Source organism: Micromys minutus (assembly GCF_963924665.1).
Source record: "Micromys minutus genome assembly, chromosome: 13".
Taxonomy (NCBI): Eukaryota; Metazoa; Chordata; class Mammalia; order Rodentia; family Muridae; genus Micromys; species Micromys minutus.
The window spans coordinates 33,040,536-33,066,527 of NC_137982.1; the positions used below are offsets into that span (position 1 = coordinate 33,040,536).

General features: G+C 42.4%; 1 protein-coding gene across 14 annotated transcripts in view; it reads left to right on the top strand.

The window, feature by feature from the left end:
* Positions 1 to 3,987: 3,987 nt before the first annotated feature.
* PKP4 (plakophilin 4) overlaps positions 3,988 to 25,992 on the top strand; it is a 197,601-nt gene continuing 175,596 nt past the window's right edge. For 12 of the 14 annotated variants that reach the window (XM_080927762.1, XM_080927769.1, XM_080927773.1 and 9 more), the window contains exon 1: positions 3,988 to 4,100. The gene's annotated coding sequence lies outside the window, so the exon portion shown is untranslated. The remainder of the gene's footprint in view (positions 4,101 to 25,992) is intronic. The other 2 variants (XM_080927776.1, XM_080927763.1) reach the window with 2 other exon arrangements.

Sequence of the window (25,992 nt, forward strand, 5' to 3'; positions counted from 1 at the left end):
CTTCTCTAGGGCTCCTTTCATTTGTTGGTTTGCCTTGTCCAACTTCAATGTAATGGTTTTCACATTGCTGTATTTAAGTTTGTTATATGAAATACAGAATGAATGAATGAATATAAACCTAGCCAATAGAGCAAAGGCTAACTACTGAACTGTCATTTGTACCTGCTGGAAGAAAGAAAATCAGTTTTCTCTAATGGAGTGACATTCCACTCCATTAGAATGTCATCCACTCCAAGGAAGATCTCAAGTTCAGGAATAGTTGATTAATTTATAATGAACTCCACAACTGTTTCACTGTTTCTTCTTTCTTTTTCTCTTTTCTTCTTCTTTCTTCTTCTTTCTTCTTCTTTCTTCTGTCTTCTTCCTTCTTCCTTCCTCCCTTCTTCTTCTTCTTCTTCTTCCTCCTCTTCTTCTTCCTCCTCTTCCTCTTCTTTGAATGCTTTTGTTTGGTTAGTGTTTTGGTGTTATTTTTTTTTTGGGGGGTGAGTTCATTTTCTTGGTTGGGGAGAGTCCTAAATTGAGTCTTTGTTTATGTTTGAGAAAGAAATTAAAGTTGGATGAGTATGAAGAAAGAGAAGATCTGGGATAACTTGAAGGAGGGAAAGAACATGATGAAAATATATTAATAATTAAATTATTACATTTATTATATATTTTAATAGATGACATACTAACATACATTCTATATACCATATATAATATGGTACTTAATTGATATAAAATGCTATTAATAAAAATTAAATTATTTAATAATTAATTGTTAAAATTAATTAAGCCCTATAATTAGAGGTAGCCATGATTTCTTGATGGTGCAACATTGGTGAGTTTGCTTTAGCTATCATTGACTCATATTTCTCATTTTAAATGTGATAAGACTCTGAATGTGACAGTCTTACAGTGAATACACTTATTCATATTCAAATAACATGTTCTGTTTATATACTTTAAAAAAAGTCTACCTTCCCAAGTGATTCCAAATCCTGCCACATTTAAAAATTGGTTTTTATTTGTTTATTTGAGAAAGGGTTTCAGGAAGCCAAGGCTGTCTGGAAACTTACTATGTAGACAGGAAGGAGGCTGACCTGAACTACCACCTCTGCTTCCCAAGTGCTGCAATTATAGACATGTACCCTACTCCTGCTCCAAAGGACATTTGTTAGACAAGAGAACATAGTTGGCAAAATGAGCTGAGATTTTTGTGGATTGAAGCGTGACCTTCGGAACAATAACAGTTGTACTTGGGGTCAGAGCAACTAGCTTGAAAGAGCAAAGTTCTTCCTGCACACTGCATCTGGGAAAGGAAAGGCAAGCTTATTAAGAGGAAAGCTCAGCAGAAAACTGGTCTATAAAAACAACAGATATTTGGGAGCCTAAGGGAGAAGCTTGGGGGGAGAAGGTATAAAAGGGCAACCTGGGAAAGTATGAGCAATGGGGAAGAGTCCTGTTGGGAAGAGCACTGTGTATTTAGTAGCACAGCTGGAGGTGAGCAGCTCAGGTGGTCAGGGCCTTCCTCAATAAGGGCCGGTGGAGGCAGAGGCGTAGAAATTGAGACTGGGGTTTAAGAAAGCTGCCTTGAATGGCCTCTTGCCAGATTCCCAGAATCTAAAGATCTCTTGCAAAATGGAGGGATCCTCAGGACAGCAAAGACTTGATGATCAGAAATGAGGCAGATGTGAGAGGGGTTCTCTAGGAGAAGTTAAAAAAAATGGAAATCTTTCCACTAAATGTAATAAGGGGGAAAAAGTAATGTTGAATGACAAATGATTTTGGAGGCATCCATTATTCCCGTTGGGTTTTAGCAACATTTTAATTGCCGACAATGGAAATGACATATAAGTTGCACATATAAAAACAATATGAAATATCTGACAGATATGTGTTTTGAGACATTTACAAAAAATAATTTCTAGAAAAACAAAATTGGTTCTTTTTCCCATCTTTCTATAAAGGAGAAAAAAAAAGACCCATTTTCTTCTTTGAATAGGCAAATATTACATTCATTTAGTATTACTTAAATTAAGAATAAACAAATTATTGGTATCTTGACCATACATTTAAAATCTTATCTTTGCATTTTAACTGTTTCTATTCTATAAACAGACAATAGAAAGCAAACAATAACAACAAACCCAAGAAAAACTCTAAAGCAGCTAATTTTCTTAACAACAAGCCATGAGATATCTTTCCTTCCAATCTTACTGCTGGCTGGCTCCACCCTAATTCTAAAATATTTAGGTGATACATTCACATGTTTATCCATTTTGCCACAGTCCAATCCTGCACAGAACTGTCAATTAAATTCAAGTTTACAATAAGTATCAAGGAGATTTTTTCCCCCAAGAAAGTTGCCAAATTAACACTTCTTAGACTATGTTTATAGCATAAAAGACAAAACATACCATCCAATTAAAATTCAGAATGTAAGTTAGATATATAGATTGCATACACAATAGTCCGCTTCTCACAACAAAGTATTTGTAATGTCAAAATTCCTGCCAGCTTTCCCCACAAAATATAACAAGAAAAACTTAATATGATCCCTTATTTTGAGAGAAAGTTGTATAAAAATTTTTTTAATTAAAGAGAATAATATGAAAATAACAAAGACACCAAAGAAGAAACATGAATATATTGGTTATATGCTAGAGTGATACTATTTTTAAAATATGCTGTGAAGCAATATCATGTGTAAAAGTTCCAGATTAATAGCTACAGTCTAATTATGAACATCACTCATCAAAAATAATTAGCACAAGCAAACTAGCACAAAATGATTTAAATGAAAGTAGAGCACTGATTATTAAAGGCCAAGATTTGGGTGAGTATGATTCCCTGTCCCAATCCATCATTTCTTTACCAATTTTAGAAACAATCTGGAAAACAGTCAGAAAGCAAAAATTCATTTGTAACCTATTTTTCTTTTGCGAAATCATTGGGATGGATTCTGGCACCTCTCCCACCTGAGACAAACTGAGAAGAGCAAGCACCTGCAAGCTCCACACAGAAAGCACTAGGTACAGGAGGGAGGGGAGAGATCAGACTTGCTGCTTTGGGAAGCAGAGAACTCATTCTGTTGTGGGTTAATCATTTAGCACAACCCCATTCAGTTTCCTTACCAAAATAACACGTGTAAGAAATTCTGTTTTCGTTGGGAGGGGTTATTGGCTCGAGAAAAAAAAAAAAAAAAAAAAAAAAAAAAAACCCAAATATCTGAGGAAATGTCGACTCAGGGAAGGGGGAGTGGTTGGAGGAAGAATTCAAGTGACTCTGTGACGTCAGGAAGAAGCAGAGATTTAAGGAATAGTGTGGAAACTCACCCGGCTGCACAGATCTCAAAGGTCAAAATGCATAGCCTTGCAGGCTCCCCAAATGCAGGAAAAATGAAACGCCCACTCCTGAGCTCTCAATGTAAAGCAGAAGTCCAGGGGCTCAGTTGTTTCTGCCTTTGACGCTGGGGACAAGCCCTACCATGCAAAGTCTTGGCAATACTCAAAAGCAAGATCCGCCAGATTTCAGAGCCCTCACCCGGGAATCCCCTAATACTCTTTTCCCCCACCCCCTCCCGCGCCGGAGGCTACAGACACCTTCATCTTCACTCCCCACCTTCTCTTAGCCCTCTCGCTCTTAACAGCATCGGTCTCCATGGCGACCTGAAACCGCAGCTCCCATTGGCTCGTTCAATATGAGGGCCGGGCCAATGGAAAGGGCCGGCCCTCTCCTTCCGCCCAATGGGGCGGGCGCGGAGCCTGTCTGGGGACGGCTGCGTGCTGACGTTCCCGGGTGCCGGGACTGGCGGGGCGGGCGGGCAGGCTGGCGGCGGGGCGGCGGCCTCCGAGCAGTCTAGAGGGCTCCGGGGCTGAGTGCGCGTGGACGCCGGCCGCGGCGGCGGCACTATGGGCACGGGGTAGAAGCGAGCTGCCGCCGCCGCCACCGGGGTGGTGGGAGAGCCTCTTCGGGGGAGGGGGCGGGTGGGGAGGGAGGGGAGGGCAGCGGCGAGGCTGCCGTACTTCGGCCAGTTTGCTCGGGTGCCGCAGCGGCGACCCTTCGGCGCGGATGTCCCTGGTCCCCGGAGCGACGACGGCCTCCGCCTGAGCTGGAAAGTAAGTGCGCGGGGCTGGCGGGAGGGCGCGGGGCTCTGGGGGTGCTAGCAGCTCTGAGCGCGTCGAGCCGGGACCTGGCGGCGGCCGGGCGCCCCCCGCGGCTCCCCTGCTCTGGTCTCTCGGTCCCCGCCGCGTGCTCCGCCATCCCGCCCGCCTCTCCCCTCCCCCTCAGCGGCACACAACTTTGCCCCGCACAGCTCGGCGTGTCCACTTCTCCTCCCGCATCGTGCCACCGCTTCTCGAACTTGAGCCCTGCGGCTCCCGCGCGCCGTCGTGCCCGGGGCCGTCGGTCTGTGGCTCCGTCCCTCGCTCTACCGAAGCAACCGCCTACCGTGCCTCCCACGCTCGCCCGGCGTGTCGCCCCGGCCCCCAGAGCCTCACTGGTGCGCGTGACGACCGCCCGGAGGGTCCAGGGCTCCCAGCTCACGGCTGCAAACCGCACGCTCCTCCTCCCTCGCGGGCGCCTCAGCCTTAAGGCTCCGGGCTGCCCTCCCGCGCCGCCCAGCCTCCTCGAGCTGCCAGGAGTTGGAGCGAGCAGTTGCACCCATCGGAGGACCGTGGGTCCCTGTCCCCTCGTACTCCTTGGGAAACGAGAGGACGAGCGGCGAGGCCGGGATTTGGCGGAGTGGTAACTGAGTGCGACACCCGGCGAGCGCGGGCAGCGGAGGCGCCGCGGTTGCTCGGGGCGCCGCGATAGGCAGGTGTGTGTGTCCAACGGGCGACGCGCGCTGCCAGCTTGTAGGCTGGCGACAGATTGTGCTGGAATGCAAGGAATGCACCAGGGACAGAGTCCGCACGGGCCGCGGCCGCACTAGCGCCTTCCTGGCCCTGCTCTCGCCGCGTAGCCAGAGGTCATGGCGCATCTTCCGAGCTGGTAAGCCTCGTTCACTTTCCTGCCTCCGCTTCTCTCCCTGCGGCAGAGGGCGGTGGAGAGGGAAGCGCGGTAGTTTTCTTGGGGCTTCAGCCTCTGGTTCTGGGTTTTTACTGCATTGGTCTCCAGGTTTGTGAATTTTGGTGTCTGTGTACCCAAGGTTATTGATCATTGCACAAGGCTCTTGGCAAGTTTGCTTTTGCAAGGTTTGGTTAATGCATGTTTTTCTAGCCAGGGTTTTCTGAATACCCGCAGAGACAGGGCTGAATGTTCTTGAGTAAGCTTGCAAGCCAACATATTTTAGCTGTATCAGAAATGTCTTAGTGCTCCGGGTCCGGGCTGTATTTCGAGAGATCTTGAATGCATCACTGCTGTCATAAGGTTCGGAATATTCTCCATCGTCATACTGGGCTGTTTAGGCCTCGTATAATACATAATGAATAGAAACAGAGCAGCAGTGTTTGGCCAGCGATGGGACAGATAGAACTGTCTGGTACAGTTAAATTCGGGGCGTGTAAGTTACCACTGCAAGTAACCCGGGGACATCACAGTCATCTATATTTTAAGATGTAATTCATTAGTGGAAAGCGCCATTTCTTTCTTTGTCACCGAGTTTAACTGAATAAAAAACACAGTCCTACAACTTTTAAAGATTGGTAAATATGTATAAAATTAGTAATGACTAGTACACATTTTCTTTTTTCCCTTTAATTAATCCAGAAAAGCAAAAATTTGACAGGTGCTATCCCAGACCAGGGTTAGGTTTTTGCTTTTGAGAAACTAGGAGAATTTGTCTCTTTTTAAATGGAGTATATCACGTGGAAGTGTCTTTATTTCTGATACCTGAGAATCAGTTGTGGAAAATGGCAACGTAAAAAAAAGCAAGAACCATGTCTGGAGGAAGTGTTTCTGGCTGTTTCAAAGCATACGGTGTATACTTCCATTCCACATTGTCTGCTTTGAAGGTTGCAGGCACTAGAAAACCTTCTGCATTGGTTATTTTCTATTCTATTCAGGAAAATAAGAAACCAATTGTTCAACCAGTCACCTGTCTTCTGACCCCTACTTTGCATGCATCAAGGGCATTGAAAAGTCTGCAAGCATTTTAGTTAAGACTCAAGGGAGAAGAAATGATAGGTTGTGTCTTTTGGTTGCTACATTGTTTTTCAGGTATGGCTGTAATCAGTGAACCTTCTAATTTAGAGGTTTAATTCGCCTACAGTAACAATGCAGAGGATTTGAGGAGTTTGTAAATGGCTACAGGAAACTTTTATTATGTAAGGATACATTTTAACAGTTTAACTCCTGGTTGTTTAATTTAACCCGAAGATTAGAAAGTTAACTAGAAGGGGGAGGAAGGTTCTGCAGCACAGGCTTACCTAGCATGCCTGAGGTCCCAAGCCCTTTCCTTGTTCTTGCTCCCCAAAATGTAAATGGAAATTTAGTTTCTCTGATGCATCAGAAAGGAAACATTTTGTTCAGATACATGGAGTGCACATGAGCATGGTTGATAAGTGTCACCTGCTTCAGGTAAAAGCAGGCATTCAATTGGAAATCCATCCTGTTTGTTAGTAGGACTTAAAGGGAGAATGCTCATATTCTATAGCCATTGTGAATATCAAACTGGTTTGACTGAAGTGAAGGCCCTCTTTACCTTCTTTTATTACATAAGGAGAAGGTGCTGCACTTGGCAAGTGTATGCCATATGGAAGATTCTGAATTGGGAGGGATTAAGTATTTTGCTGATTCTTCTGGTTTTGGATGGAGATAGGGTAGCAGGGACATGATGGTAAGCCTGGAAGAGGAAAACAGTTGCTATGGAGCAGACACATGGTTGCTGCATTTTACAAGCTGCATAAACCAAGATAATCCTGTACATGTATCTGACATAACATAAATTTAAAGGACCCACTACCAATTTCAGTGTAATAAAAAATGAGTAAGCATATAACCTTGAGTATTTAAATTAAGTCTGCATTAAACTATAACTGCAATTTTATTCCTTCTGTATACAAATTGGCAAAACAAATTTAAAAAAATTTAAACTACTAAGTTGATTTTAAAAGCATCTAGTTGTTGTCATCTTTTAAAATGAAAGCTGGTTTTTTAACCCCCTGTGTTAAATAGATCGGAGAGATCTATTTAAATGGATTTTTCATAGCCAACATGATGCCAGCCACCTGGCAAATTATGTCTCTTACCTGACTCCTTTCAGAATCAAGATACTTTGAGAATGGTCTATATTTTAATGTTTTTAATTTACTCCTTGCTTACATCTAAGATGGAAAATGACTTTCATTTTTAATTGTTGTAGGGTTGTTCTAGAGCATGAACACCCATGGAGTTGTATGTCATTTTGAAAGCCTTCAGCTTCTTGGGGTAATTCCTTCCTCCATATGGAAAATAAGCCATAGTACCAGTTCTGCACTGAAGGGAAAGGGCGGCTGTGAAACAGAGCACCAGTGGACAAGACGTGTTTGGAAAGTGAAGTGACTGTCTTGTGGCCAAACTTTAACCACAGATAGTTGTTCCAAGAGAAAGGTAACACTGTTAGGCACAGGGCTATCGAGCTTTGCGTGGTGGCGAGAAGCCGTGTGCTGCTAGTTCTCTGATGGTCTGTATGCCAGAAGTGAGAATCCAAGTAAGGGGATCAGGCCTGAAGGTGCCAAGACCTCCAGCCTATGGATGTGATGCACTTAAGTGCTTCTCACATTCCCACTTAATAATTCAGTGGAATTATCTTAATCTTTTGGGGCAGTGAGTAAGTTGGGGTGTTACATGAAGGTACTCCTCAGTTACACATAGAGCTGCTTCATATATTCACTGGGTAATTGCTTTTCTTTCTTTCCTTTCATAGCTTGGGTTTCTTTTTTATCTGACATACTAATAAATGTTGGCCACATTGATGATCATTTTCTTATTACTAGGCTTATCATGTGACTCAAATTCACCGCTGACAAGATAAATTGTCAGTAGAGGTTGAAATTATAAAATTTCAGTGGTATAGAATATCATATCACATGAAGCATTTTTCTTGTGCAGAACAGTGCCTGGTTGGATTGGTGATAGGTATATAGATAAACCATCACAGAACTCAGAATTGTCAGTGGAGTATGTAGAGGAGCCAGGAATTCACACAGCCACAGTGGGAATGATTAAGGTCTTATGGTTTCTGTTGCTGCAACAAGACGCCATGATCCAAAAGCAAGTTGAAGAGGAAAGGGGTTTATTTAGCTTACACTTCCACATTGCTGTTCGTCATGGAAGGAAATCAGGACAGGAACTCAAACAGGGCAGGAACCTGGTGGCAGGACCTGATGCAGAGGCCGTGGAAAGGTGCTGCTTTACTGGCTTATTACCCGTGGAGTACTTAGCTTGCTTTCTTATAGAATCAAAGACTACCAGCCCGGGGGTGGGACTGTCCACAGGTTCGGCCATCCACCACCCCCATCAACCACTAATTAAGAAAATGCTTTATAGCTGGATTTTATGGAGGAATTTTCTCAATTGAGAGTCCCTGTTTGCAGATAACTCTAGTTTGTGTGTTAAGTTGACGTAAGCTTAAGACTAGCCGGCACAGTTAGAATTCAATGTGAATTCAGTGATTGCTATCATCGATAGTCACCCCATTTTCCCTAATTGGATCTCTATGACCCAATGCAGCCAACACCATCCCATTTCTCAGGTTGGAGGAGGGGAAGCCCTCTTTAGGAGACTAAGGCCATTAGAGTAGAGATGTGGTGCCTAGCATCTGGATAGAACTTAGCAGCGGTGTGCATTCCATCCTAAGTGCTGTTGTGTAAAAGTCTGACTGTAGTAGAATTAAGGCTGTGCAAGTACAGTGGTGGCTGGGTCCTAGTGTGGAACTTGGAATGCAGTTTTTCATAGAAACTTAACAAACTCTGAAACACTAGATAGATGGGACCTGGACATCTGACCATGTACGTGTTCTTTCTTACATTCCAAACCCGAGAGACATAGATGAGGACCAGCAGTAAACTATCACCCTGACAAACCCTTCAGTGGGAGCTAGTATCTTTCTTCTAAATTGCAGGGCTTGGATACCAACGATCCAAAGTTCAAGTCTCCTAAGTATGCATATCAATCATCTAGTTCCCTTTCATATCCCAAATCTTAAAGGGAAAGTTGGGTTCCATCTGGAATTTTTTTTTTTTTTGTTTTTGTTTTTCTGAGTTAGGGCCCTTGCACTGAAGCCTAGGCTAACTTGGAACTCACCATATAACTCAGGCTGGTTTCAGGCTCAAGGCAATCCTCCTGTCTCAATCTTCACAGTAATGAGATTATAGGCATGAGCGACCCAATCACGCTGCCTGGCTCCTCTCACTCTCCCTACAGGGTTTCATAGTTTTCTGGAACTCCTTATGTAGACCAGGTTGGCCTCAAAGTCAAGGGAGATCTGCCTCTGCCTCCCCAGTGCTGGGATTCAAGGTATCAACACTATGCCCAGCCGGCCTAGCTCTTTTGAAATTTGAGTTTTCTTCCACGTTCATGACAAATCAAGTGTGTGTGTGTGTGTAGGGGTATAAGGTCCAGAATTGTGTGGTGGCACATGGGTGGAAGTCAAGAGACATCTAATATGTAGGTTTGGGGATTGAATGTACTCAGCTGCGCTTGGTGGCAGGTAGCTGTCTCCCCCTTTTTGCTGGTCCTGGTCTTGGTGGGCTTTGTTGTTGTTGTTTGTTAGTATTTAGAGAATTGAGGGGAGAGGAGAAATCATAAATGTTTGTAAGGTCTCGCCCACAACCCACAGCTTACTCAGTTCAAGGTTAACTTTAGTACTTAACAGTGAATGAGGCTCATGAGAGACCCACCCATGATGGGAGAGCTTATCCTGTTCCAGCGCTACAATTAATCTTTTGATCTAACTTTGCTCATCTGTAAAATGGAGTGCTCTAAGTACTCACCTCACAGTGATTGTGGCCATAAAATACATTAATATGCGTGAGTCCATACAGCAAGGCCCAGCTCAGCCCTTAAATGCTTGTCATTATTTTTCTTCTATTGTGGCTTCCATAGGCCTTCTGTTCATCTACTGTATAGGCCAAGTGACTGGCTGGCTGTCAGTGCTGCGGGACCCAAATGACTGTGGACATAAGCTAGATTCAGGGAAAAATAAACTACCAACAAAAGTTGAATGATAGTTTAAACCAAGAAACAGTGGTTTGTAAAGTTATCAAAAGACACTAGTTCTGACTGTGACTCTGCCACCAGGCAAGTGTGTCCCGTAAGCAAACCTCTAACTCCTGAGCATTAGTTTTCTTATTTATGAGAAGGAGAGAGCTGGGCTACAGTCTCCCGAGTCCTTCGATTCCTTATTCTCACAGCTCTCAGAGCATTAAGCATTTTCTTTCTGTTGCATTTCCCCCCCACAGCAAGAACGTGCTGTCTTCTTAAGAATTTATGATATCCTAATTTATCCTTTGGGTCAAAGGGACCAAATTGAAGATGTGTACCCGAAATTCTCAGCTCCTCGTGACACGGGTGTTCTGAGTACTTGAATCTAGGCTTGTGTGTGTCGTGTGGCAGTGGGGACTGTGGAACGGATGGGAATGTGGCTGCTCAGCATTGCTATGCCCTCAGTTTGTCACAGCCCGGCCCTCGGGACGCATTTGTTAACCACAGGTCCCTGTACACTTTGGAGCCTCCAGGCTAAAGTTTCCAGCTCGTGGTAGGAAAAGGTAGGGCTAGGCTGGTGTGAGCTAACCTTGCTGGCATGAGGAAGTCCCACTTCTTATTTGCCCAGGTGGTTTGATCAACCTTCAAGGAAATTGAACAGTCAGAAAACAATTGTTTCTCAGAAAACAGATTTTTCATGAGGATACGAACTTATTCTGTAATTCATATGACATGGACTCTTTAAACTCAACTCTTAGTCCTTACTGTGTGGCTTGTGAACCTTCAGAAACTAAGGAAGGTTTTAATGGATGGCCTTGCCTAGTTTTGTGTTCTTTAGTAAGAAGAAAATTAATTTAATAAAGAGAGCTTCTCTTGTGTCCTGCTTTCCTTCACGAAGGTGCGGTGGGTTGAGGCTGGGAGCTGAAGAACTAATGTATATACGTCTTCAAAATAATAGCTTAAAAGCACTGAAATTGGCCACTTTTCTTAATGCATTATTTTCAGAGGAAAAATGAATTTAGACAGTAATATATATACTATTAAATGGATTCTTAGTGTCACAACCGAAGTAAACATTTGGACATACTTTTTGGTGTCTGCCTTTACAGAAAACACAAACACTCTTGTAAAATGGAACTTAATAGTAATTACTTTGCAATGAGGAGCACTATATTTTCTGGCCCTCATACCCTTGACTGTGTAAGAGACAAAGGTGTATTAGTTTTGTCCCTGGGCACAACCAGAGATTCAAGCAAGGAGACTGTAAACAGTTGGTGTTTTAGATATTTTCTGGAGTCCTACCATCTTCGAGATATTGTTACTATGATTTGGATAACCCATGTTTAAAAAAATATAGGTCTTTCTTTAAGTGAGTGATTATTTTCCTTTATTTTGGTCAACACCCACAAGTTGTCTGCTATGTGAGACTCTACTGTGGGCTTCAGCAGTGTCAGCAGAAGGTGTCATAGGCTATGTGGAATCTCTGTCTTTTGGGAATCTTTGACATGCTTCACAGCCTGGTTGGGGAAGGTAAGGCTAACCTAGACGTCTTGGTTTATGAACAGACATGTTCCATTGGTATTAAGCATGGCCTGTAAAGCGACTAGAATTTAGCTTTTACTTCTGATTGATTACATGTTTATTACTTGATACTCAAATCTAGAGAGTCAGCTGTGTTAGCCATTGTCACTGGCTTTCTTTGTAAAAGGCTTAAATGGAAAAGTACTCTCTTCCAGCAATGAGATAGTGACATCAGAGCAGGCTACCATTATGAATTTGATTACATCTCTTGAAACAAATGACTCAGTAGCTTATGTAAAATAATTAACCATAATGAAAATACAGTAATGATGACAGAGTGATTGGTGACTCAAGATTTGCCATTTAGTGAATTCTCATTTTCTGAAAGAGAAAAAAAAAAAAAAAAAAAAAAAACAAAGAAACCACACACCCAAACCCAATTTAGTGTGTTTTGTGCTTTCTTTCATCTTGCATGCAATTTATAAGTCTTTATAAGTCTAAACTAACTATTAATAATATTCTCTCCTGGTGTTACAAACAGACAAAAGAATGATTTAAAATCCGTCAAGACATCTGCTAGAATAAATGGTCTCATTGAATCTTACCTTGACTCTTAGACTCAAGCACTAATGGGAATTTTCTTCTTATTGTCATTGAATAAGCAGCAAGGGACCATTTTAATACAACAATAAGAAAGCAGAAGCTTTACCTGGACTTTACAAGGACGGCCATTAATTTGAGACTGATGAAAAACAACTTTACTGTTAAATGTCCAACTCAGCTTTTCTTAGATAAAAATGTCAACATCAAATCTACCACATGTTGTCAAGTATCAGTTTTCCAAAATATGTTCAGAATTTTAAAACAGTGTTTCCAGTAGATTAATTAACCCTGCAAATCACCTGTTGTGCCTCGAAATCGGTATATCGTCAGTCCACTGCAAATGGATCTTTTCCCTAAACTACTTATGGCCATGGCGGGGATTCAGGTCTTTTCAAGAGTAATCGAGTGATTAACAAGACATTACTTTTCTCTCCCCCCCCCCCTTTTTTTAACGTTGCTCTGGTAAACTGGGCTGGAATCTATACAGCAGTTTATGATACATGATGCTTCAGCAAAAGTCTTAATTTTTTTTCCTTTTTTTAAAAAATTTTTTCTATCCATTTGCTAGGTGATAATTCATATGTGAAATTCCCTGGTAATAGAGTTAATTAGAAAATTCATGTCACCTTAATTGTCTGGATTCTAACTATACTGAGATGACTTACATAATGCTCTCTGTGAAGCCTTTAGTGGACAGCCGGCAAGTGCCAGGACCGGCTTGGTTGGAAATCTGACACTGAGCAAACTTGGTATCTTGTCCGTGGTGGCTTAGCATACATAGGTTGTATCTCCTCACTGAAATGCTTGGGAGCAGAAGTGTTTGCATTTCAGAGCTGTTTGTTTGATTTGTAATATCTTAGTAGATGCTGCCAGTTAAACATCCCAAGTGAAAGAGCAAACAAGAAATTGTTCCAAAGCCTGGAACTTTTAAAAAAATTATTGAACATATCTTAAAATTTATTCTTTGACAGTTTCACACACGTGAAATGTATCTTAAAGTTAGAACTTACAAAAATCATTCATTTTATCTGTATGTGTGCGTGTGTGTGCACTACGTGTGTGCTTTTGAGTCCAGTGGTTATGACCAACCCAATGTGGGTGCCGAGAAATGAATCCGAGTCCTCTGCAAGAGCAGTGAGCTCTTCTCACTGCTGTATCACCTCCAGCTTTATACACTGAGGACTCGTGGGGCTAGCATCATGCCCAAAGCATTCCCAGTACGGAGGATAAAGGATGCTCAACCTGTGATAACTTTCGTATGTGTAGCTGAAGGATGCAAGACAAAGCACATAGAAAGCTCAGAGGTTTTTAGAAGGAAAAATGTTATTAAAATCATTACTATGATTGGCACAAAAATTAGCATGAAAATTATGTAAATACAATAGAAATCTACATATATTGTTTTGATCTTGTAGGTAAAGGAAGCCAATCCAAAGCTTTAATGGTGTGATTAAAAACATTCTTTTACATCTTATGGTCTTTTTCTCAGGTGTTTGATAATAAAGTTTGTGTAAGTTTCTCCTCCTGTTACTGCTACTACAAGGTCTTGATTCGTAGCCCAGGCCAATTGAAATTTGAAATTCTTCGGCCTTTTACCCTCAGCAATGCTGGTAACAGCTTACACATCTACCACCCCTACCTAGACAGGTTTCTCTGTGTAGCCCTGGCTTTCCTGGCATTCCCTCAGTAGACCAGACTGTCTTCGAACTAACAAAGATCTGCCTGCCTCTGCCTCAGGCGTGCTGGAATTAAAGGTACATGCCACCACTGCCCAGCTTTGTTTTCTTTTTCCTCTCTCCCCCTCCTTCTCCTTCCCACTTTCCCTCCCTCCTTCTTTCCTTCCAACTATACTTTTAATTAAATAGAAAAACGTGTTTTGTTTTTGTCTGTGTATTGGTCAGAGGGCATCCCCAGGTGCTGGCTGATGCTCACCTTCCCCTTTGTTTGGGAGGAGGTCTGTTTCAGCTGTGCTTGCCACGCCCATGGCTTCTGGGAATTCTGCAGTGCTGCTTCCTGTCTTCCTGGAGGCGCACAGCAATTCCAGAGGCTCCTGCTGCGGCATACTTTCTGTTTTCTTCTCCTGTGGGTTCTAGGCACTCAGACCATCTCCTCAACCCTTAACTGAAATTTCAATTGTGAGATGATTGTGAATTTACATCTTTTTATGAAAAACAATTCAGAAAAATTCGATATAGCCTTTACCCAGACTATTTGAGTGCCTAGCATAGGTAAACTGTAGTCCAGTGGTGACAGACTCAGTCACGATACCAACCATTTCTATTACCATAAAACCTCTTACATTCCCTCATGCACGTCTACCTCACATCTGTTCAACCTCCTCAACTTGAGTCCTTTAACATAATGGCATGTTGCATAACTTCAGTCATATTAGCATTGAGTTTTATATTTTTCCTACATATAATAATTTTTTCCAGATTCATTCAGATTGCTGTCTGTTCTGTGTAGCAGTATGCCATGATATGAATGTGTGGCTTGTTAAGCCAGCCACTTGCAGGTTCTAATTTATAGCAATTACAAGCCAGGCTGCTGTAGATACTAAAAGGATGAGCTCACAGGATGGCCTCTTCCTTTCCGGGCTTTGGGTATGCTAGACAAGCACTCTGCTTTTGAACTGGAACTCCAGCCCTGTTGATACTTCCGTCCGTGATTTTTTCTAGTGAGTTTGTATTTATCTAAGAAAATAGTCATTGAATTATGTGTCTTTATGTTTTTCCTCCAGAACTATACATTCAATTATATAAGACCTGATGTTTTAATGAGTTAAGATAAATTTTTTTTAAATTAGTTTTATTGTTTCAGAAATTAAAAAAAAAAAACTTTGTCTCTAAAATGATGTCTTTTGCTATATTATAAATTTTATTTCCTATGGGCTTGTCTTATTTTATCAAGATGCCATCATTGATTTTAAATAGGATTATAATTGCTTCTTTTCATGGTTGTTTAGTTGGTTCTGTTACATTGTGTATTATTTATTAGCAGCTGTATTTAATTTCCTATAACAAAACTCTAGTTGTAAATGTGATTGTTAATTTTGGTTCTTTCAGAATCGTACTGCATGTGTTTATGCACAATATTCTTATAAAACAGAGAGGACAGGGAGGATCCTGCGGGTAAAGTGATGACCTCATCAGCCTGAAGCCCTGGATGAGGTAGATTCTCAGAACCTACCTAAAAGGGAGCTCAGTCTTCCCAGTGAGCTGCAGGCCACTAAGAGACCCTGTCTCAAAAGCAAGGGGAACACTGCCTGTAGAATGACAGTGGAGGTGGCCTTCTGGGCTCCACACACTTGCACAAATATACACAACACATATACACACAAACACACATGCACACATGTACACACAAACAGAAAGAAAAACTATTTTCACACACCAGAATGGTAGCCTGACTAGTGTGGCTGTGATAGAAGACACCCTTGTGTGCATATGGAATGGCTTCTGTTGTCAAGTGGGGCCTCTTACCTTTTCCTGAAATGTTTTCTGAAGCCTTTGCTGTGGCCCTCCACACTCACAGCCTTGCCTTGCCTGGTTAGCATGTGCACTTTCTGCTAGAGAAATGCTGAACTCATTTTTGGCCTAATAAAGTCTTCACGTCTGTTCTGCTAATCTGGTTACTTTTTCTTACACTTTTTCTACCTTGGTGTCAAGCATGGTTATTTCATAGTTTAAAATAGTATTAGATTACTTAGCTGGTTTTATTCTTTGTTCATCTAAAAAATGTTCATTATTAAGTCTTCAGCTGTCTGGTATCAGATCTGAAAACATACATAGACTCCATAAGCAATCCTAAGTGAAAGGAAAAGAGATATGAAAGGAAAAAAATACAATGAAAGGAGAAAGAGATATCTGGTCGTGAGGAAATCTACTCTCATGCGGGGCACTGATGTTGTTAAAGGATGACGTCCCGGGTTTCAGCACCAATGTTAGGAAAAGGATGAAGAAAGTGTGTGTAGGGGGTATGGCCCATGGGGGTGCGGTGAGGCCTGGAGGCAAGGGGGATTCCTCTGGGGGATCCATGTTGGGAATGAATCTCTTTCCCCTAAGGGACCAGCCATATGACAGTATGATACAGAATAGAGTTTATTCAGGTCATGGGGGAGTTAAGAGGGTAGTAGAGACAGAGAGAAGAGAGGAATATGGGAGTGGAGTAGAGGCAGGGCATGAGTATGTGGAGAGGAGGTGGAGAGGACGGGAAGAGGAGGGATAAGCAGGAGAGACAAGGGAGCAAGAGAGAGCAAGAGAGAGCAAGCGAACAAGAGAGAGGAGGGGGCAAGCCGCCCCTTTTATAGTGTCAGGTCACTGGGGTGGAGCATACCTGGCTGTTGTCAGGTAACTGAGGGATGATGTTTACAGAATCCCAACATTAAGTTGTAGCTATACATGGTCCTGCCTTTTTCTCCATTTGCACGGTGTAACCTTTTTTCCCTCCCCTCTCAGTGATCCTGTGAAAATGAAACCTTTCTTGGCACCTTCCCTCCACCTACTCCAGATGTAAGTCTTTCTTCTCTACTTGTCAACACTGTGTGCCCAGCTCTGTCTGCTCCGAGCATTTGTCACATCTGTTGTCCCTGTTTTCATTGCTGTTTCCTGGCTGCTCTGTTAGCTTAGCCGGGCTACCCTAAGGCACTGTCACAGGCGTCATTGTAATTCCCTCACCTAGCAATGTTCCAGGCATATAGTCAGCTGCAGACACTTGCTGGGAGTGAGTGAATAATTAACTACTCTGTTTACACCCTCAGAGACCCCCTCTGTCCTCTGGCTCTGGTGTCTCTTCATTGATTATCCTGGAGGATCATATTCAGGCTCCTAGAATGTCAGGCAAGACTCTTCACTGTCAAAATCTAGTCTTGTTTGAGACAGGGCCTCTCTATGTAGCTTGGCTGTCCTGGAACTCCCAGAGATCCACTGGCTTCTTCTTCCCTAGTGGCCAGGGATTAAAGTTATGCACTACCATGCCTGGCTCAAAATCCTAATCTTGAACCTTCTTTTCTATTACTGTTTACCATTTCCACCTAAGTGTAAAAATCCTCAATTGTCCAATACCTCATTCCCATCCCACGTCTTCTGTGTGGTCTAGGATAGAAGTCAGGGCATCATCAGGCTTGGACACAAGTCCTTCCACCCATACATCCATCATCACTATAGTCTGGCAAAGTCCTGGCTTTTAACTGTAAACCTCCCTTGGTAAGTTTTTATGTTGTTCTGGACTTTGATTCTCATTAGTCAGCCTCTCTCTTGGCCGTTTCCTTCAAGTCTCTTAGGGGAAGATTTGGTGCTTGTCATTTTCTATCCCAAGTGATACATTGCGTGTTGAGGTGGCTGGAGAAATTGAGTTGTCTGGAGAGCAAAGTTAGCATCTCATTAAGATATACTCAAAACTGTGGGCTCCCCTTTTCCCTTCGCTAGTTGCTCAGTACTCTCCATGTGCCAATCTTTGGTGTATGTTGTTTCAGAGAGCCCACAATAGTCACAACGTAAGCAGGGGTCACGTCCCCAAGTTACCTTTTACGTTTATACTGTGTTATCTGATATCAAAGACTTAAACCTACAAACCATACCTGCCGGGCAGTGATGACACACACTTTTAACTCCAGAACTCAGAGGGCTAGGTAGGCAGATCTCAGAATTTGATGCCAGCCTGGTCTACTGAGTGAGTTCCAGAGCAGCCAGGGCTACAAGCAGCCATGGCCACTTGTTGAAGAAAGTTCTATCGGAAGTGGCATACATAAGAACTAAGGCCATTTACAATACCTAATTAAACAATGGGTGCATTTTAGACTAAGCAAAGTAGCGTGGCCTGGTAGCTCCTGTACACATTATTAAGGACACTTATTATTCTGGAGGTCTTACGGGACTTATCAGCTCTCTGTCATGAACAAGGGACCATGATAGAAGACAGCAAAAGATGCCTCCATCTGCCATCTGTATGCCTCAGAACATTGCAAGAATTCTTGATGTCACCTATATAGGCCAGTTATACATATTCTCATACTACATCAAGTCACAAGTAAATTGAGTAGTCGTTTATGGAGTGACATCCAAGAATGCTTGGTGTTACTCTCATTTTCAGATTTTTATGTATTTTATTTTATTAGATTGGACCTTTGGTACTTTCAGTAGTTTCTGTCAATTGCAGCCAATAACAGTTTATTTTATTTTTTAACAGCCCAGTGCTAGGTGTGGAAAAAGGGGACATCTGTGAACGTGGCCCGTCTCACTAGTTTCAATGTCATTGGTATTACAGTAGCTTGACAATAAGAGCAAGTGAGCATTGAGCCTTCAAGAACTCTTTCTTTCCAGATTTATTTTGTATTTTATGCGTGTGTGAGTGTTCTGCCTGCATGTATGTATATGTACCATGTGCAAGACTGATGCCGTGGTGGTGGACAGAGAGCATTGGCTGTCCAGGAACTGGAGTTGCAGATGGTTGTGAGCTGCCATGTGGGTGCTGGGAATAGAACCTGGGTCCTCTGCGAGATCAGGTGTTTTTACTTAACTGCTTAGGATCCTCTCCAGCCCTCTTCCAGAACTGTCAGCATTGATTACTGTGTAGCAGCCTTGCGTTTTCCGCTTCCTGCTTCCCAGCACAGCACAAGTCTGCGTTCAGACCCGCAAGGGTAGAGATGGTGGAGCCCTGGCCTTCCTGGAGCTTTCGTTAAAAATTACCCAAGATTCTGGGGGCAAAGGGGAAAACCCTTGTCCTGACTCTAACGTGTAACTTTACTTTTGAAATCAAGATGAAAACAGTACTCAGCACACATGGAAACTTTTATATACAGAATAAGTGACCCTGCACAAGAAACACAGTTCGTAGTAGGCCAAGGGCCACCCTGCTTCCCAGCTGCAGGGAAGGCAGGCTTTGCAGGGAAGGCAGAGCAGAAGCCTGCCTTCCCTTCCTCTTACTTTTCCCCTATAATCCTGATCTCAGAAGAAATACAAATATCTGGATTTAAAATTTTCAGAAACTAGGTTCATGGCAAAAGATACACAAAATACAGCGTGAGTTGCCTCAAATTCTTGGGTTTTAAATCGTAAGCTTCTAGCATTCAGAATGTAACAGCTATCTCTGCTGGACCCTATGGTCTTATTTTTTGTCCTGTTGCTAAAGGCCAGGTGATGGCCTCTCCCCCAGGCACATGCAGGCTGAGAGTGTGCAGGTCCCTTGTAACTCGGTTGGGTTGTAAAGCGATTAGGACTGATAGGATCAGCCTGAAGAAAATTACTTATTCTACCGGTTTTGGTTGACTTTAACTCCAGTCATGCACTGAGCTGCTTGGAGCTTTCTGAAGCAGGAAAGGCGCTGAGGATGAGCGAGATTCCAGTCTTTCTAGAAATATGGAGCATTTGGTAAGGGATTTTAAATGTTGGCTATATGTAGTATGAGACTGAATAATTTAGACGTGTTTAATTTTTCAATAATCAGAAGTGTTTCATGCCTTTGTTAAGTTTAATGGCGTATCTAAAATAGGAATTACTTTGCAGTGACTAGTTCTTTCCTTTGAAATAATGCTTAGTTCAATAAATGGCAGTTAATGGAGGGAAGACATTGTCCTGATTCTGTAACTGTGAGTAAGACTGGAGAACACTCAGCCGTTCATTGATGTTTAAGTTGGATGCTACTGCTCATGTCAAATCAACCAGAAGACTAGAGGAGCCTCACTTACAGCGTGTCTCCTCTCATGCACCAGCACGCAGCTGCAGTGACGTGCACGGTTTGAAATAAAGCACATCACTTCATGTCAGCACTTGAAGGCTTTTTTTTTTTTTTAACACAGTGAGCAAAATGTTAGACATTTCAGTGTGAATAGCTCTCATGATCCAGAAAATATGAGCCGACAACTTGATTGTTCTTGACTATAAAGATTAAATCTGATACTAACTTTAATCCAGGGACTCTATTCATGTAGGGTTTCCCCCTGATCTTAAGCAAAAGCTAAATTCGCCTGCCTAAGCAGGCACACTGATGTAACACTCAGGAAGAAATTCACAAGAAGCCATCTTCCTCTCAGACCCTCTGTCCTGTTGGTCTTACCCACACCGCTTGTGCAGGTCATTTGTAATTGGACACTTTGTCTCCAGAAACCTTGTCTTGGCTGTAGTTCTTTCTAACCTTCAAGGCCCTGAGAGAGCCCTCTAGGAAAGGTCCTGAGGACTGATTTAGGTTGGTGGCCTCACTGGAGGGTGGAGCAGAGTCTTGAAGTTGTCTTTGTAACTAAGGTACTGCTCTTTAATAGGATGGCTTAGAAATGCTGACAGACAAATCTCCCAGGCCCTAGGTTTTCACTCACACCCTGAGGCACTGAACCCATTCTCTCCACTCTCCTCCTCCAACTGTTTCTGTTGTTGTTTTCAGGCTCAGTCTTGCTGTGTTACCCAACCATGTCTCAGATTTGAGGTCCTCCTGTTTTATATTAGCCTCTCAAGTACGGGGTCACTGGGAGTAGAGCATTACTATGTTATATCCATCTTTCTTTGTGCCAGAAAAACGGTTACATTCACCTTTGAAAAGATTGCCTTTTAATTACCGGGATGTGAGAGTGTTGGATCCTGCTGGCGACTGAGCGGAAGGCAGTGGTGAGCTGCCTCACACGGGTCTTAGTAATCAGACTGCCACCACAGTACCTACTGGCTCCTCACCAGCTGCCCACTCCCTGTTGTGCACCGTTTAATAGCTGCTTTGAAGAACATTTGAACTCCTGGCCTCATTTTTTTAAATCCCTCATTAGAGCTTTTTCTTTTCTTTTCTCTTTCTTTTTCTTTCTTTCTTTCTTTCTTTCTTTCTTTCTTTCTTTTTGACACTGCATATGTGCTGTCTTCTTACTATCTAGACTTAAAAAGTTACAAAACTAATTTCTACTTTAGTGGCTAGTATTAAGCCAAATGCTTGGTGCAAATATAAGCTGGACAGATTCCTAGGCTTACCTTTATCGGGAGGCCTGCTCTGTTTCTCTGCAGAGACCGTGTGCATGGGCATCCTTTGTAGGAGCTGTGTGTCTTGTCAGCTGAGTCCCTAGGTGACTGCCAGGTTACTCTCCGAAGAGCATATTTCTCCTTAAGCTCACCAGTTTGCTACTCCAGTGGTGACCTTGCCTTAGGTTACCATAGGGAATACACGGTAGACATGGTTTTAGGGTGCATGGCAGGAAACTATGGTGATCCTGTTCTCCTTTGTAATCTCTGTTGCTCATCTCAGCCTGTCAGCCAGTTCCTTAAGCAGTTTTGAGCCCTAAAGTTGAAAAACAGTGGATACCTCAGCCTAACCTGAATCCCAAGCCAGTTACCATGGTAATATCCTGGTCTACTCTGTAAGGATGTACTGATCCATTTTATTGAATTTATTTATGTAAAATTTATTTTTATTTTTGAGTGTGTGTGTGTGTGTGTGTGTGTGTGTGTGTGTGTGTGTGAGAGAGAGAGAGAGAGAGAGAGAGAGAGAGAGAATATTTGCCACAAGTATTAGGGTGCTTGTAGAGTCTGCAAGAGGGTGCAGGATCCCTGGAGTTACAAGCAGTTTAGATTTGCCTGATGTGGGTTCTGTGAACCAACTTGAGTTTTCTAGAAGAGCGGAAAGGATTCAACCACTGAGCCATCTCTCTACCACTATTTCTCACGTTTCAGTGATTAAATTTTATACTTAATCTTATGAAGATTTATTTATTTTATGAGTATACTGTAGCTGTCTTCAGACACACCAGAAGAGGGCCTCAGATCCCATTGCAGATGGTTGTGAGCCACCATGGTTGCTGGGATTTGAACTCAGGGCCTCTGGAATATCAGCAGTCTGTGCTCTTAACCGCTGAACCATCTCTCCAGCCCTTTTATACTTAATTTTAAGGTTTAGGTACGCGAATTCCTATTTTATTTTTAAATTTTGAAGAAAAGATTAAAAGACAAATTACATAAATTTAGTACACAAATTTTATAGAATCCAGATGTTAAAACCATTTTTAAAATGGAGTAACACTTCTTTCCTTCTTTTCCTCAATTCTTTCTGCTTTCAAGATAGGGTCTGTCTTCACAGCTCTGGCTGGACTGGAACTCACTCTGTAGACCAGGCTTGCCTTTAGTTCACATAGCCACTTGCTGTGCCCCCTGAGTGCTGGTATTAAAGGTGTGTGTCATCACAGCCAGCACACAGTATTTTTCATATTTAAAACACATAGTTTTCTAAAAAGCAAACAGTACACAGTAGTGTCCCCGTGGACTCAGACATTCTGCCTGTGTCACCAGAACATCCAAACAGACAAATAGAATTTGTGGAAATCCCTCAGGGAAGATCTCAGGCTTGCTCCCCTGCAGAGACTGACTCCTGTGGGGCACAACTAAGCTGGGAAATGTCACATTACTCATGTACATAACTAATAAGACACAAGTCCATGCTGCTCAGCTCCTGTGTTCTACAGGGAAAGTCACAGTTCAAGGCTCCTAAAATAGGTTGGGAGCCTTGGAGAGCGTACACTGGCAGCCTTATTTTATTTTTTGAAGAGTGTGGTCTGAATCTTATAACTAATTTCGTGTTAGCTGTGAGATGTGAGGTTGTACAAATTACAGTTTCTCCTGGATGATACCATCATTATCTAGATTGACTTTTTATTTAGGGAATAACTGGGTAAAAATACTTTAGGATCTTAAAAACAATCACTTTAAGTTGATATTTTGTCTCTTCTGTCTGGTGAGTTATGTTGTAAGATATTCAAAAGCAGGTGACATGCTGTGGTTTTGACTCTTAGAGCTTAATATACTCCAGACTCTGCCAGCAGTGTGCAGTCTTTAAATTCCCTGTGCTGAAAGCCATTAGCATGCCTTAGCAGTGCTGTGCTAATTCAAGATAAATGGGTCATCAGCAGGCCTGTCCCCTCCCACCCACCTCCTGCCCAGCATCCAGCGTTGGCAGTGGTTTGCTCACTCTTTCTCCATTAAAATAACTTTCTACATATCTTGATAGGGTCACCTACTATTACTGCTAGCTTACCTGCATCATCAATATGGCTGAACTGTGAATTACGTAAACATTTTGTTGGGTATTCACAACTGCATTTGAATTTTAATAAACTTGGTGACATTAACAATTGAGATTTTAGAGTTTTGCAAACTTGGGAAAGTACAGCGCTGAGTAACACCCATGAAAATATTTGTCACATTTCGAGACTTCTGCATAGCTGCCTAAGATTTCTGAAGTTAGGTTTTCGTGCTCGCTGGGTTCTGGGTGTGCTGCACACGCGTTTCTCTGTTTCACAGGCTTTAGGTGTGGGAAACGTTTGCCGAGGTTATGGCTCCCTCTGGTCAGTGTTACTGAGGAACTCCCGCCCCTGGCTCTGGGCAGGGACATGTTCCCATTCCTCTCTGAGGCTGGGCTGCCGAGCCCTCATTCTTCAGGCTCTTTCCATTATTGTTATTTTCCGTTAGTGGGAACTCAACACCTCCCCTGTCCCTTTCCATTCTCCCAACTTCAATATTCTTAGTGCAGCATGTTTTTAAAATTTCATTTTCCCTTGATCTGTTCCTATTAAGCTTCTATAGCCAGATTGTCATTTCCATACCCCAAGTGAGATTCATGTCCTTATCAATTTGCAAAGGGGTATATCTAAAAACAACTGTATTAAAGGGGAAAAGGAGCCATTAACCTACCACATGAATGTATCCTGTGGTACTCATGTGTGGTGTATGCAGAGCAAGTTCCAGAATAGCCAGGGCAAAGAGAAACCTTATCATGCAAAACAAAACAAATAGTCTGAATTTTGACAGTTTTGTGTCAGCTTGACACAAGCTGGAGTTATCACAGAGAAAGGAGCCTCAGTTGAGGAAATGCCTCCATGAGATCCAGCTGTAAGGCATTTTCTCGATTAGTGATCAAGGGCGGAGGGCCCAGCCCATTGTGGGTGGTGTCATTCCTGGGCTGGTAGATCTGGGTTCTATAAGAAAGCAGGCTGAGCAAGCCAGGGGAAGCCAGTAAGTAACATCCCTTCATGGCCTCTGTATCAGCTCCTGATTCCTGACCTGCTTGAGTTCCAGTCCTGACTTCCATTGGTGATGAACAGCAATGTGGAAGTGTAAGCTGAATAAACCCTTTCCTCCACAACTTATTTCTTGGTCATGATGTTTTGTGCAGGAATAGAAACCCTGACTAAGACAGATATGACCCAGACAAGCAAACATTTTTCTAATCTTGATATGGGAATGTTTTCCTAAAGCATTTATGATTCCCTACTGAGATATATTTTAAGTTTTGTAGCTCAGTGTTCTTTATTTCATTCTTCAGTCTTATTTGTAACTTTTATAAGAGAAATTTATTTTCTCATGCTTACATCACTGAGCGTTGCAGATCTCACAGGGAGCCTGGGCCCTCATGAACCCCTGCTCTGAGCCGCTGCCTCACAGAGGGGCAGAGTACAGACCTGCGTAGCCACACAGCTGCCGTTTTCTGTACGTAATCAAGTGCTGGCTCACCCTTCCAACATGGCTCTTCTGTGCTTAGGTTCAAGTAATAATTAACTGAAGAAATTTCCTCCCTGTAGAGAACTTTTGTTTTTAGTTATATCCTTCACAGAAAAACCATTTGTTAAAACAGCCAGTGTTTCTTTCACGGGATAATCTCGCTTCCAGGTATTTAGCAACAAATTATGTAAATAGGTAATTAATAAAACAGTGCTTAGTGAGAAATTGTGCTGAGCAGTCTACATCCATCCATTTATTCCCAAATTCACCCTCTTAAATGCAGCTCAGTGGTTTCTGTATCTTCACAAAGTGGCATGGTCCTCATCCCTTTGCAATCCCTGAATGCACCCACCCAGCAGATGCCCATCCCACTCTTGGGCTCCTGGCTCCTGCCTTCTACTTGTTGTGTGTTCGCTTCTCTTAGAAACTTCATATACACAGTCACACCTTTGAATCTGGCTTCTTTCTGATTATTTATTTTATCATTTTGTTTGTTTATTTTTTGAGGCAGTCTCTCTGTAGTCCTGGTTGTCCTGGAATTCATGATAGACCAGGTAGCTTCTACTTCCTGAGTGCTGGGACTAAAGATGTAGCCCACCATGCCTGGCCATGTCTGGCTGCTTTTAGCAGTGTTTCAAGGTTTCTATGTACTGTAGCAAATCCGCATTTCATTTTCTTTTATACCATTACAGAGCTGTGCCTCTTGCTCATCAGCTTGTGTGTTTGTGTTGTTTTGGTTTGGGACTATCATGAGTAGTTGTGTCATGAATATTTGTATATGTTTCTTGTGGGGAAAAAAAATGTATTCAGTTTTTATGGACAAAGAGCTAGAGGAGTCGTTGGCCCATGTGGTAACTAAGGCTGAGGAACTCTCAAATGGTTTCAAAGCCATTTCACAGTTTTGCTTCACAGCAGCAAAGTCTGAGAGTTGGGGTCCTCTCTGCTCACACACCTGTTGTCTGTCTTTAATCATAGCTCTGCTAATGGCGTTAAGTGATAGCTCACTTACGGTTTCCACTCAACACACCCCAAATGAACTTGACTATCTTTCCATGTGTTCTGTGGACATTTGCTTGTCTTCTTTAGTGACAACATATTCAAATTCTTTGCTCATTTTTAACTGGTTTATTTCAAGTATTGTCACAAGCACCAAGATTATTTTGGAAAGACAATTTTGTTGGACTAAAGAATATTATAAGTAAGATATATGTAGAGAATTAACTGTTACATAGTGCATAAAGACAACAAAATTGGTTTTGCAAACAAACATTGTTCATTCATATGTATTGGTATGATAGAGCCAAAT